Raw genomic sequence first — 12,111 nt, 5'->3', positions numbered from 1 at the left:
CAGATAATCACAGGCCTTTTCTCTGTCACTGTAGCTCACAATCTTTGTCTCTTTGATACTCTTGTATAGCTCAAGTCGTCACACTTTACTCTGACTACTTTGTAAACGGCTCCAACCAATTTTAGTCGGTAATGCTGGAAAACCAGCTAAGCCAACAGGTAAAACTAGGTAAACACCAGCTTGACCAGGCTGGAAGACCAGTTTAAATAACTTTGCCAGGATGGAATGACCTGCTTAAACCAGCTACTTCCAGCCAACCAGCTACTTCCAGCCAACCAGCTCAAATATTACACTCATGCTTTTGTGGCCTCAAAAAAATACATACTAATACGTTACATATGGTGGCCTATTTCTTATAATAACAAAGTTCTGACTGATATCAATATTGCATGACCATTTACCTAAATACAGATATTTCAAAATGATAAATGTTTCTTTCTACAGAAAACATTATTATGACTGTGCGGCGATACTCCATCTCCTCCAATATTATGAACAGCCCTCGAAAGAATGAGATTTCACACAAGCCAAGTGTGACTATAAACAACAATAAATGGGCCAAACTGCATGATGGTTTACACGGTCGTCCTTCTAGTGCTTACGGTAAACCAGACATGGAAAAATTAACCAACAGACAGTCCCTTCAGGAATATGACAACAAAAACAGGTTAGTTGAGCTTTGGCATGTATCTTCCTTAAAAATGTTATGTTGCAGATACTATATATTATGCTAATCATTGTATTTAACATTTCAGAGCCAAAGTCAAGACGGTCACTTTCTTGTTGCCTGTAGATGACATTTACACAAATCGACCCGAACGCATTCCTACATGTGAACTTGGTGAGATATCTGAGACGGACTCATGAGCTCTTAACTTGTATCGGGAAAAAGTAAAAACCAACAACCCTGAGAAACGGATGTTTATGTTGACAAAAATGAGGTTTAGTGATGTGGTTGACCTCCCAGTCTTTAACAACAGAACAGAGCATGCTTTAGGTCAGACAGACCACAAATTCATACCTATACCTGACCCGGATACTCGGATTCCAGTTACAGATTTGGTTTCTCAAATTCAGAAGAAACCCAATTCATCTTGTGATCTCTTCCGATGAGCTGTCAGCCCCAGTATGGGATGCGGATCGGGTGTCTGTACACGTGGGTAAAGTACCAGCAGAGATACAGGTTTCCAGAGTTTTACTATTGAGTGACTGTTTGGTGTCGGTGTCACACACTGTGCTCTGACTATCATTACTTATTTATAGTTGTTTGTTTTTTATCTTTTACATTTTCACTAAAACATTTGGAAAATTCCCAATTACTGTAGTTTAGCCAACTACAACGTGCAAAGAATCTTCATTGCGATGCAAGACCTTAATTAACAGGGCAAAAACAAACCATATAAACAAAAATTAATCATGGTTTTACTTCAGCAAACATTGTTTAACCATGATATTTTTGAAAAAATTACGATCATACAAATATGTAAGGTAATCAATCTGCAAATAAAATGATGGTTGCTACACTTTTACTACAAAAAAATCTGTAGTTAAATTTCAAGGGAACACACATATCTTTTCCCATACCATTAATGCATCCACTGCATCAGTACGATTTTCAAATAAACTCACTCAAGGTGTGTTCAGGGTCTCATTACCTCCTGACGATCAGAGATTGCATTGTGTACAACAGAAACCAGTTTTTGAGAACTGCAACAAATGGCTCACTGGAACAACAAAGCACTTTTTTTATGTAAAGTCAAATGACGACATATCCCTCAAATCATTTGCAAAGAAAGTGGATGAGGCCTGTTTAAACTGCTTGGGTGGTGTGTTGTCACTACGCTAAACAGATGCTGTTTTCCCCATAGATATATATTAAGGCTATCAAAATTACCATGTTAATTACGCACTAACGTAAATTAATTTTAACAATACAAATTTTATTAATGGTTGTCCACCCACTTGCACGTCAAAGATGTTGGTTTCGGTTTTAGAACATGCAGGAATTAGAAAATAAAGTGCAGGACTTGCTTGATGTTCAAATAATTATTAAGAGAGATCAAGTTCAGGACCTGATTGATGTTTAAAGAGATATTAAGAGCGAGAAGACTCAAAAAACGATCTTCCTCTCGCTGACTGACACATCTGAATGCACACAGGCGCGCAACCCCAATATATCACACATAAACAGAATTAAAGTTTAAAACATATCTGTTCTGAAAATAATTCACGCAGATATAATCTGTTAAGATTTAATGTCTTATGTAAATGTTTGATTAACTGTTGGGGAAAATATCTGATGTGTATTTTATTAGATCCTTTCCTTACAGTAGATTTTGAAACTGTCTGTGTCTCAATGTCAATCAAACAATAAAAGAAAAAAAATATTGTTTTGTGTTTTGACTATTAGTTTTACCTGTGATTTTAAGGTATGGATGCTGTGATTTTGTTTTTGAACCTTAAAAATGTTTAACTGGATTTTAAAAAAATTATTTTTGCTGACACTTTCACTAATAATAAACATACATTTGCATAAAGCATCTATATTTGAAGAGTTTGATTCCAAAACACAATAAATCCATTTTGACAAATTTTGGTAAAATATTTTTTTCTCTATCAAGAAAGTGACAAGATGAAAACCACTACTTTCGGTTACAAACTTTAACATAGCCTCTTTAGGCTATAATAACATTTAAAATTCAAATCCATAATTAGATTTTCAAAGATTTATTATAAAAACTGATTTTTATTTATTTATTTTCGCAAAAAAAAGGTTTTTTTTATGTTATAAATCTATTGAATCAATATATAAATGTGCATTCATCTTTGCCATGTTATTTGCCAATTAGTTGACTAGTGGTATACACTGATTAAAAAAATAAACGTGTCTATAAGCTTTAATCAAAACACTTACTTTGTCATATTAAGAACACTCTGTTTACTGCGTCATCCTTGGGACGTTGTCGCTGAACTTTTTTGACAGCGATCAGTTGTAAAATGTTTTGGTCCTACTCGACCAATTAGGGATGCGAAGAAGGGGAAAGCCCCTGGAATCGACATGATACATGCAGAAATGTTGATCGCAGATATCACCACAGCCTCCAGGGTGCTGAACAACCTCTTTGCCATGATATGGGAACACAATGCCATGCCAAAGGACTGGAGCAAGGGGATAATATGCAGGCTCCCTAAGAAAGGTGACAGGAAATATTGTGACAACTGGCGAGGCATAACACTCTTGTCCATCCCTAGTAAGATCTGTTGCAGAATCCTTGTTGAAAGACTTAATGATGTCATAGATATTAAGCTAAGAGAGGAACAGGGGTGGATTTCGTAAAGGTCGAGGCTGTATTGACCAGATCTTTACCTTACGTAACATCATCGAACAGAGTATTGAGTGGAATGCCCCCCTGTATGTTAACTTCATTGATTTTAAGAAGGCATTTGATAGTGTTCATTGCGAGAGCCTATGGAAGATACTTAGGGCATATGGAATACCTCCCAAAATTGTTACCATCATTAAAAGTTTTTATGAACACTTTGAATGCAGTGTTATCCTTGATAACACCCTGACAGAGTAATTTCCTGTCAAATCTGGAGTAAGACAGGGCTGCGTCCTCTCCCCTATTCTGTTTTTAATTACCATTGACTGGGTGATGCATCAAACAACATCAGACTGTCCCCATGGAATCCAATGGACTCCGTTCTCATTTATGGAAGACCTTGACTTTGCAGATGACCTCGCGATCATGTCATCCACTCATAGCCACCTTCAGGAAAAGACTGATCGGTTAAGCAATTATGCAAAACAAACTGGTCTGTACATTAACCAGATAAAGACCCAGGTGATGTGCATCAATACCCCAACAAAACCTCCAATCACCATCGATAGAGAGGCGCTGAAATGTGTTGAATAATTTTCATATCTTGGAAGTATTATAAGCAGTGAAAGTAGAACCCAAAAAGACATCAAGGCACGTCTGAATAAAGCCAGAGGTGCTTTCAGCCAACTGCGCAACATCTGGAAGTCCAAACAATATAGCCTTAGAACCAAGATCAGGCTCTACAACAGCAATGTCAAGGCTGTCCTGCTGTATGGCTCTGAGTGCTGGAGAGTAACAAAGCAGGATATGAGAAAGGTTGACGTCTTCCATAATAGCTGCCTCCGTAAAATCTGCAACATATTTTGGCCAAATACAGTCTCAAATGAGGAACTCTACAAGAGGACAGGCAGCTTGCATATGCCTCTGGAGATCAAAAAACGCAGACTAAGATGGCTTGGCCATGTACTGAGGATGCCCAATAGGACAGTAAAGATGGAGCTGAAGGGTATGGTTCTTTCCTGTGACGAAGCACAGGCCAAAGCACGAGACAGGGTTCAGTGGCAGTGTATGATTGCAGCCTTAAGGGCGATTTATAGTCGTGCGTAGCCTGACGCGCACCTCGCAAAATTTTTAACAGCGCGTCAGTTCTACGCGGACCGCAAGCTCTGTGATTGGTCCACCAGAACCCCTCCCGTCAGGTAAAAAAACTGCGTCATAGGTATTTCCGTTTGTGACGGTGAAAACAAAGATGAACCAAATTGAGGAGTGATTTAACTCAAACTGCAACAAAAGTCGCTGTTTATTTACTTCCATTATTGCTGGTCTTCTCAAATTATACACAACAAGTTGCTGTTTCATCTTCGTTTGTTGGTTAACTTGCCCGGTTTCTTCTTCTCTGACGGTCGCGCTGCTACTGTGGTTACACGCGTGGATACTGCCCACCCGCGGTCGCGCGCGTATTTGCACGTCGACGCGGACGACGACGCAAAAGTATAAATGAAAACCGACGCGGAACCTACGCCGTAGGACCTACGCACGACAATAAAGAGCCCTTTATGCCCCAACTGGGATGAAGAGGATAAGTAAGTAAGTACAGGGTTTACAACCAGAGGCTACGTAATGTTGTGGTATCCTGGAAAACTGCGCTCCAAAATGGCAGATGTGTCTACATATCCCTGCTGAAAAAAACAATAAAACCATTACAGAAAATGCTATTGGTTTTATTGGGAATTGTATTGGTTCTAATGGAATATGGAACAAAAAAAAAACTCCAGTGAATTGTTTTTTGCTGGTCTCTAATGGTATGTTTTGGTTCTGTGTATTGGTTCTAATGGAATATTGCCCAAAGCACAATACAGTGTAGTGGTTTTGATGGTAAAATCTAATTGTTCCTATTGGTATTTTAATGGAAACCATTAGAATTTCCTGTAATGGTTCTATTGTTTTTTTTCAGCAGGGATATAGAGTGGTCGAATGATCTAAGTATACATATCTATGATTTTTCCACCCTGATTCTAAACCTCCTTTATTTGGCCTACCTAAAAAAGATGATGTTGATGTAGTTCTTAGTTGTGGGTTCACTTTTTTCACTTTGTAATTCTCTGTTCACTTCTGAAATACAGTCGAAATGGGTGACAAATCACACCAGACTGGACCAGCATAATACAACTCTTTAAAATCCCCATGTGGTGAAAATCAAGTTTTTATTGTTTTTATATATCTATGAGGTGTCTTAATTCATCATTCAGTATGAGCATTTCTCCATAAAATTGGACTTTACCAGCGCGGTTTGAGCAGAACCTAACAGACTGGTAAGGTAAGGATACTAAAACATAAAATGTCTGCATTTGTGATTGTAGAAACGAAAGACAACAAGCCCTACTCTGCACTGCTCAAAACATGTGTTTGAATCATGGTTTAGTCAGTAGTAAATTCTTTAAATATGAAAACATATTTACAGGCTGTGAGTCGGGTTGAGCTATGATAATGACTGCGTGTCCATGTCAACAGGCTGAGGAAGTAAACTGTCAACGACTACTGTTGCTTACAATTCTTGTTTTTGTTGTAGTCCAAGAAAAGAGATTTGTTGGAGACAATAACTTGCGTCATGGTTTACTTTGGGATTTATACCTTTTGCATATGGTTAACATGTACTAATACACACTTACACACCAAAGGAAATGTAAAATCGAGAATCGGATAATAGGTGCTCTTTAAACACTTTAACGAAGTGTTCATCTTTGACTTCATCTTTGAATTTGACTTCAATTCATATTTGTAATAACAAATTATGGATACACTTGGAGCAAAAAGCAGTTCATAACTACAAGAAGAACCTAATATGAAACTGCCTGATGTGTTTAATATTTGAATGTTTCCTCTCATTAGGCCTGATAGGCATGTTCTTAATTTTGGACTCATCTGAAGATCCAATCCCTGGGTAAAAACTTCCAAAACTTTCAGATTCCCATGGTTTACCTGTTAGTGAACACAGCTCTATGCAGTTAAGATTATAAGACATGTCAATGCACTCCTTTATTTTTATTATTGTTTTTATAGTCTAACACAACATGGCCGCCACACCAGTGTTCCCAGCCCTAACTTGTGCCCTTCCTGTACTCAAGGTGGGGGATTCAAGCACAAGAGTCTGGTCTCCAGTCTGACCCTCTTCCGGTTTCTGTGCGAGTGTGTGGTGTTCTGGTGCGCTTAAGATCCTGATTAGTAGCAAAGAGAATAAATAATCTTGGTAAAACATTCATGCATTACACTCAACACAATCCATCCGAGAGGTATTAAAGTGCATTTTAATGTTAATGTCTCTCTTTTTCATCTGTTTTTATGTTTGGGGGTTGGTGGCTTTGTGCTAATGGCCAGACAGGAAGAGATGAATGTTGAGGTACAAAACTGCATTCGATCTCCATCTCCTCTACCACTTCTGGATTATTTAGCTGAGAGGTTAAAATAGCACAACGATTGTGTGAGGGAGTCAGGGTCTGAAGAGGCAAATGCTGGGTTGGTAAGGGCCAGACAGGAGGAGGTGAATGTTGAGGTACAAAACTGCATTCAATCTCCATCTCCTCTACTGTGTCTGAATTATATGAGGTTAAAGTAGCACAATGATTGCATGAGGGACTCAGGGTCTAAGGAGGCAAATGCTGGGTTGGTAAGGGCCAGACAGGAGGAGGTGAATGTTGAGATGAAGAACTGTATTCAATCTCCATCTCCTCTACTGTGTCTAGATTATATGAGGTTGAAGTAGCACAACAATTGCATGAGGGACTCAGGGTCTAAGGAGGCAAATGCTGGGATGGTAAGGGCCAGACAGGAAGAGATTAATGTTGAGGTACAGAACTGCATTCAATCTCTATCTCCTCTACTGTGTCTGGATTATATGAGGTTGAACTAGCACAATGATTGCATGAGGGACTCGGGGTCTAAGGAGCCAAATGCTGGGTTGGTAAGGGCCAGACAGGAGGAGGTGAATGTTGAGATGAAGAACTATATTCAATCTCCATCTCCTCTACTGTGTCTGGATTAAATGAGGTTGAACTAGCACAATGATTGCATGAGGGACTCGGGGTCTAAGGAGCCAAATGCTGGGTTGGTAAGGGACAGACAGGAGGAGGTGAATGTTGAGATGAAGAACTATATTCAATCTCCATCTCATCTACTGTGTCTGGATTATATGAGGTTGAACTAGCACAACGATTGCATGAGGGACTCAGGGTCTAAGGAGCCAAATGCTGGGTTGGTAAGGGCCAGACAGGAAGAGATTAATGTTGAGGTACAGAACTGCATTCAATCTCCATCTCCTCTACTGTGTCTGGATTATATGAGGTTGAACTAGCACAACGATTGTATGAGGGACTCGGGGTCTAAGGAGCCAAATGCTGGGTTGGTAAGGGCCAGACAGGAGGAGGTGAATGTTGAGATGAAGAACTATATTCAATCTCCATCTCCTCTACTGTGTCTGGATTAAATGAGGTTGAACTAGCACAACGATTGCATGAGGGACTCGGGGTCTAAGGAGCCAAATGCTGGGTTGATAAGGGCCAGACAGGAGGAGGTGAATGTTGAGATGAAGAACTGTATTCAATCTCCATCTCCTCTACTGTGTCTGGATTATATGAGGTTGAACTAGCACAACGATTGCATGAGGGACTCAGAGTCTAAGGAGGGAAATGCTGGATTGGTAAGGGCCAGACAGGAGGAGGTGAATGTTGAGGTACAGAACTGTATTCAATCTCCATCTCCTTTACTGTGTCTGAATTATTTAAATATGATGTTGAAGTAGCACAACGATTGCGTGAGGGAGTCAGGGTCTGAGGAGGCAAATGCTGGGTAGGTAAGGGCCAGACAGGAAGAGATTAATGTTGAGGTACAGAACTGCATTCAATCTCCATCTCCTCTACTGTGTCTGGATTATATGAGGTTGAAGTAGCACAAAGATTGCATGAGGGACTCGGGGTCTAAGGAGCCAAATGCTGGGTTGGTAGGGGCCAGACAGGAGGAGGTGAATGTTGAGATGAAGAACTGTATTCAATCTCCATCTCCTCTACTGTGTCTAGATTATATGAGGTTGAAGTAGCACAACGATTGCATGAGGGACTCAGGGTCTAAGGAGGCAAATGCTGGGTTGGTAAGGGCCAGACAGGAGGAGGTGAATGTTGAGATGAAGAACTATATTCAATCTCTATCTCCTCTACTGTGTCTGGATTAAATGAGGTTGAACTAGCACAACGATTGCATGAGGGACTCGGGGTCTAAGGAGCCAAATGTTGGGTTGATAAGGGCCAGACAGGAGGAGGTGAATGTTGAGATGAAGAACTGTATTCAATCTCCATCTCCTCTACTGTGTTTGGATTATATGAGGTTGAACTAGCACAACGATTGCATGAGGGACTCAGGGTCTAAGGAGGCAAACGCTGGATTGGTAAGGGCCAGACAGGAGGAGGTGAATGTTGAGGTACAGAACTGCATTCAATCTCCATCTCCTTTACTGTGTCTGAATTATTTAAATATGATGTTGAAGTAGCACAACGATTGCGTGAGGGAGTCAGGGTCTGAGGAGGCAAATGCTGGGTAGGTAAGGGCCAGACAGGAAGAGATTAATGTTGAGGTACAGAACTGCATTCAATCTCCATCTCCTCTACTGTGTCTGGATTATATGAGGTTGAAGTAGCTCAAAGATTGCATGAGGGACTCAGGGTCTGAGGAGCCAAATGCTGGGTTGGTAAGTGCCAGACATGAGGAGGTGAATTTTGAGATGAAGAACTGTATTTAATCTCCATCTCCTCTACTGTGTCTGGATTATATGAGGTTGAACTAGCACAACGATTGCATGAGGGACTCGGGGTCTAAGGAGCCAAATGCTGGGTTGGTAAGGGCCAGACAGGAGGAGGTGAATGTTGAGATGAAGAACTGTATTCAATCTCCATCTCCTTTACTGTGTCTGGATTAAATGAGGTTGAACTAGCACAACGATTGCATGAGGGACTCGGGGTCTGAGGAGGCAAATGCTGGGTTGTAAGGGCCAGACAGGAAGAGATTAATGTTGAGGTTCAGAACTGCATTCAATCTCCATCTCCTCTACTGTGTCTAGATTATATGAGGTTGAACTAGCACAACGATTGCATGAGGGACTCAGGGTCGAAGGAGGCAAATGCTGGGTTGTAAGGGCCAGACAGGAAGATCTTAATGTTGAAGTACAGAACTGCATTCAATCTCCATCTCCTCTACTGTGTCTATCACATTCACATGATAAGCCTGAGGTGTTACCGTAAAAACTCAAACAAGTCAATTAAAAATTGCCGTTTCAAACATATGGCTGAAAAGGTTAAAACACAAACTATTGGTCTATTTAAAGTACAAACACTAAACTGACTTTCCCACTTACAGGTACTGATATGCCTCTGTGCTTAAGTTACCCGTCACAGCAACAACACAAATTTTTTTATATCTTATGATGTATCAGGCGACTTCTTCATTTCATTCTCCCACTGGGTTATACATGGAAAGTGTAGTAAATATTTACCATAACTGTTTTAAGCTTGTTTTGTGCGTGCTCTCACGACACTGTTTTCTACCAGCCGTCTATTGAAATGGATATCTTGCACAAAAAGGGAAATACGTCATATCACTTACTTCCGTGTTCAAAAATAAAGTGAGTAAAGCTGAGCGTGTGAGCGAATCACAGACGAGATTGATTTCATACAGCCTTATGTTATAGTTTCTCCTACAGCAGCAGAAGTTTTATATAGTTTTTTCTTGACTAAATTGCGTTCATTGTAATTCTTGTTACTTCTCTTCTCCTTTCTGTTTATAGGCGCCAAGCGCCCTCTGGGGGAAATAATCCTCTTCTGTCCTGTTCAGTCATTAACAATATTAGCCATTCTACTTATAAAATAAATTTTATGTAATCTTCATTCATGAAATCTTACCGTGGTGTAATGGAAAAAATGAATTCAATATTACACAGTTTATTTTTTAATCAAGCAAGTTTATGCTTAAAACAGGTAAAGATATCTGCCAGTGGGGTTTGCTGGATATCAGTTAAGAAACATTGCTAATACTTTACAATATGATTGTATTTGTTAACATTCGTAAATGCATTAGCCAACATAAACTAAGAATGAGCTATATTATCACATAATTTATACATTTTTACTTTGTTAATGTAAGTTAATACACTTGTTCACGTTAGCTTATGTGCATTAATTAACAGTAACAAATACAGCATATGAATATAAAAATGCTTAAATTAACATAAACTAACACTTTTACAGCATTTATAAATATTAATTCATGTTAATTAATATTGGTCTCGAACGATTGGCCTCTTTCCTGTGTTTCATTTGGAAATATGTTTCCTTTACAATAAACAATGAAAGTAAATATAAAATATTCAAAGTAAACACTTAAAACTTTTGGAGTTGACTGTTGACTCCCATTTAAGATGATAACATGATGGCATTTTAATATAACATTACTAAATTGTGTTATACATCTGTGAAGGCATAAAGGGTGAGTAAATTATTAGATTTTTTTAGTTTCCAATAAGCTATTTATTTAATGGAAACATCTTGCATACAACATCATTAGTAATTCTAGTAGAAGTCATAGTGGTATTATGGATTTGCATTATGTTTTAATTTCATCATGTGTCATGATGTCTGCACAGGAAGCTTTTAATTACAAAAGTATGCAAAAAATTTATAAAACAAGCAAAATCAATGCATCTTGATTTGAGAATTTTTAGATATTTGTACTAAAAACAAGACAAAAATAATAAGTAAGAAAGTATTTTTATTTGTGTTTCCTTTTGATTACAGTTGTAAAGCAAATGTGTTTATAAAATACAGCATTTTCAGAGAAAACGACAAGAAACCCTGGCTATTTTTCGATTCAAGGAATCTAACAAAACTTTTTTGACCACAGTTTGCAATAGTTATAGCCATTTTTCATTTCTCTGGACCAGAAGGTGGCACTGTGACAAAACTGTGCGCATGCCCCACAGTTCATGACTGTGATGATGAAGCATCATGCTGAATGAAACAATTTTTTAAACACAAATTCAATAACTTTCTTTTATGAGTGGCTCTGAATGCCATTTATCAAATGTCATTAAAAATTGAATACATTTGAAAAATTCAAAATGACATTATCGAAACATCCAAGGATTCAGAGGTTTCCAGCCTTGAACTTTCATGTCAAAAGTTATGAGCATAAAGTCCAAATTTGTTTTCGTAACTTTTCAGACTGTCCTCTACTGTATCTGTGTGCCAAATCTCATAAATTTCCCATGAACAGTTCTGTGGGCAGCCATAAATTTTAAGAGCAGAAAAAACACACTAAAGGATTCAATTACTGCGCTACATCTAGTCTGGATGTATTTATGAATGTAGCTTTTTGTATTGCATATTTCTATTCACATATTACAAAAGCACTTTGAATGACCTCTGTGTATTAAATGTTCTACACAAATAAACTTGCCTTGCCTTGCTTTGCTTTGCCTACTATACACCATTTCTGGAATTAATATACTATAAGGAATTATACTTCTAGTGTACCTGTGTGTCCCATTGAAACCTTAAAAACATTTAAATATAAATGGAGGATTCTGCTTTCTGTGCCGTCAGCGCCCCCTAGTGGAAGATAATTTTCTGAGTCGGGATTCATCTCAGGAAATAATAGCTAAAATAACTTTAAACATTTAGAACCTAATGGGTAATACATTTAATAATTAAAGTGTTCAAAATATTAATAGATTACTATATTAAACGATCAT

This window comes from Misgurnus anguillicaudatus, chromosome 24 (assembly GCF_027580225.2).
Source record: "Misgurnus anguillicaudatus chromosome 24, ASM2758022v2, whole genome shotgun sequence".
Taxonomy (NCBI): domain Eukaryota; kingdom Metazoa; phylum Chordata; class Actinopteri; order Cypriniformes; family Cobitidae; genus Misgurnus; species Misgurnus anguillicaudatus.
This window is presented reverse-complemented; position numbering follows the sequence as displayed.